Here is a 3656-nt window from a genome sequence, read left to right on the forward strand (position 1 = left end):
GCAACTTGCAGTACTTTAACATGTGTGTAGATTTGGTATATAGACCATCCTGTATTAACCACGTCATCAAATGACACGTTCCTATATACGTATTATGTGCATAATCAATCAATATACCGGATATTGTATGCCGGATACTGACGTAGCGGTGACATACACGCAAATTACACTTATTGGTTTTGCTGTTTCAGGAGCATCGTAAAACAAAAAAACAAAAACAACTGCATAGGTACAGTATTGTGCCTTGAATAATTACAGTATTCTGCACATGTACACCATAAAAAGTGTAATGAAAATGGCGTCATCACTTTGAAAAATTAATACAAAATTTTTGCAAAGCGACACGAAATCAATTGGAAACATAGCATCTATAAATGCACGCCGTTATTAATAGGGAAATTATGTTAATAACACCATACTCTTAAAATATTGAAAGCGATTTAGATTTTCTGAACTTTTTCTGCTTTAGTTGACGTTTCCGTTACGGCAAAAAGCATCGGGGTTATTTTATGACTTATTGTAAGTAATAATTTTTTTACTGATGTCGACCATTACGTTCAGCAACCATTTAAAACACGTCAGAACAATGCTCATATTGCTGAAAAATAATCTTATATTAGCCGTTAATATTCTACTTTACCCCATCTCCTTATGTTCCTGAGTCTTGTATAAGCAGTATGTAGGTAAAAAATTATGTAAGACATCCTTTGACGTCTCAACTTAAGTCGGTCAACGATACCTGCAAATATGAAACGAACGAATATTGTATATGGTTATGTTTCAGTGGATATATATACAATGTATACCTACCTTTAACATGGTTAATTAAACGCAGATTGTAATAATTTGAACATGAAGCGTAACCACAATTCATATCGCTCATTGATTTATCTTAGATGTTTCCAAACAAGTGACTCGTTTTAGTAATACAAGTTTATGAAAGAGCCGTTATTATATTGTTTTGTTAATGTATTTGAAGGTATTTATTTTTTCATTTGCTAAATTTAATGTTATTAACATTTATCTATATAAGTTTTGGATAAGCGCCACACGTTTGCGTTAATTTTACTTCTCCAATCAGTATTTGTTTATTGTGATATTTTGTGAAAACTTTGCTTAATTTAATGTACGAATATACTAAAAATATGCATTAACCGACACAGCAATTAATGCACTTAAGCTTGAAACCTAAATACTTGCGCTTATAGTAAGTACAATACTTTTCAGCAACAGCATACATTTAGGAACTACAATAGTGAAATGATAGCAACAATTACCCTTAAGCTACGACGGAAAGTGTTTCGAACATAGAAGGCTCAATTTAGATAAAGCAATTGTAATTGGTTCTGATTCTTTAAAACGTGTTTGGTCGACATACTTTTCTTGTGTTGAAAATAATGATGTATTGTTATAACACCATATCGCAACACATAGTTTAGGTATATCGTGCTATCGTGCTTAATCTGCTATAAATCTACATTGTATGCAAAGGCAAGGGTAAGTTAATTAATGCAACAGCCATGCCGTTACTTCCACATATTTACTTACTTAGCAGCATAGACAAATGTCCAAAATATACATATACAAGATTGAAGTGACGGAAATTAAATGAACATATTTTAGTACTAGATGCAAAGGGAAAAAGAAACAACAAACAATACCACATTTAACATAAACATTAATGAAAGTTTGGTTTATAGCCGGAACGGTTATTGCAAAGAACTGTTGGTATAAAGCACCCAGTTTTAAGGCATTTCTTACGTCACCCGTAGCACACTAATAGTGAAGGTACGCAATTCACAGCACATTATATACGAAATACTCATATTACTCAATATTATATGGGTCCATCATTCCACATTACAAAATTGTGGACGAACAGTCGAAAATACTGATATATGTACGTTTTTTATTCGATCATGTCACACCTTCGGTGTTACCTGTCTGAGCGCATCACTTGCAGATTTATATGGCCGTCTTTTTATAATACGTACTACTATATAATACGTAACCTGTTACCTGCGTGAAAGCTTTGCTTGCAGACGTTGGAGATGGGCGATGATAGTTCCTGTCTGCAGATTGGTGTAGCACTGTCAGAGCAGACGTGAGTTTCCGCGTAATTGATGTTTTCCGTCTCGTCTGTCTAACATTTCTCAAAGATCGTGCCAAATGTACAGCCACACCCGCTCTATGTATACCGATGCGCTCGTTTTTGTCATTGTTTTATGTAAGAGTTACCTTGGCAAATATATTGATGGTATTTTCCCATTAATTGAATGCTCTAATGTTATTGTTTAACAGACATGATTATCGAACAGCTAATACCCATACCTAATAGATACTTAATTTGTTAGATAAGATGCACAGCAATATCTCGTTGACAGTTATTGAAAACTTGCATTAACACAGTCAACTTCAGAGGTAAAATATTTATATCATATTGTAAGTTCTTAAATATTACTACACAACACTATGCTAAACTGTTTTATATACTACAAGCTGCGTCTTTGATGTAACCTATCCAAACACATGCAAACGTCCCTGAAACGGGTTCAGAGCTATTATAGTCTAGATTTAGGTTCAACGCCAAGGTCATTCTGCTTAAATGTCTGTTGTCAAATGAAGTCGGTAAACGTAATCTAACAAGGAGAAACGAGTGAGTTTTTCTTGGACTTATGGTTTTGCGCTGATATTGACATACTAACATAAGGTTACATTACTGTCATATTGTTTCAAGCATACACACTGATAACAACAGTATCACTATTATGGTTCACCTATTTAAGTTGTTTTTCGGCGTAGCTGTATTAAGCCAGCTTTTCACCTTACCTGACCTTTGTAAGTATCCAATAAAATTCAAATAAAATTTCCCGCGGCTAGGTACAAATGAATACACTTCATTTATTCCATTGGCTGATTTGAGTATACCACCAGAACATTGGAAACATATCCGCGTCTTTGTAACACTGTTTTACTGCATGAATTTTTTTAATCTGTAATGAAAAGGCTTAATAGATAAAACAGTTTAACACTCAATTCTCGACATCAATACAGTTTGTGCGTGCACCTTTTATTTTCAGAGAATTACCAGCGCAAAAGCGTTTATACTTAAAGGCTATGTTCTCATATTTAGTACTAACTTCCATATTCCTGTCAACATGTTCAACCCGCGAGGTATCGGGTCAAATCGCGGCCAGTGTGTGAATGTTAGAGTTTTATACAGGTCATCACCGGAGTTCGCGGCCAGTAAAACAATCGTTATATAATAAAGACGCTATCCGTGAACTAGGTGACCTGGAGTTTTCTTTAGACCAGAAATATGTTAAATGAAGATATTCAGCAATATAATTATGGTATGTCAATAATAGATTCTTAATGTGTTTTCAACAATACAATGATTAATATTATTTTTGATTAATTTAAAAATAATTATTCCACATATTGACTAATGTATTAAGCATGAGCGCGATGATTCTCGATACTGTTAATAATCGAATCAAATAGCAATGCCCGACAAACTACTAAAACAGGTTTGTTCGAAGAACACGCCTATAAATACGGATACATCGCGTGTGGCCGTTGACTCATATGTTTTAATTTCAGCTAAATTCGTTAACAAGATAAGTACTATTAGGTCATATGGGCAAGTTTCTCGA

The sequence above is a fragment of the Dreissena polymorpha genome, unplaced genomic scaffold (assembly GCF_020536995.1).
Source record: "Dreissena polymorpha isolate Duluth1 unplaced genomic scaffold, UMN_Dpol_1.0 chrUn048, whole genome shotgun sequence".
NCBI lineage: Eukaryota > Metazoa > Mollusca > Bivalvia > Myida > Dreissenidae > Dreissena > Dreissena polymorpha.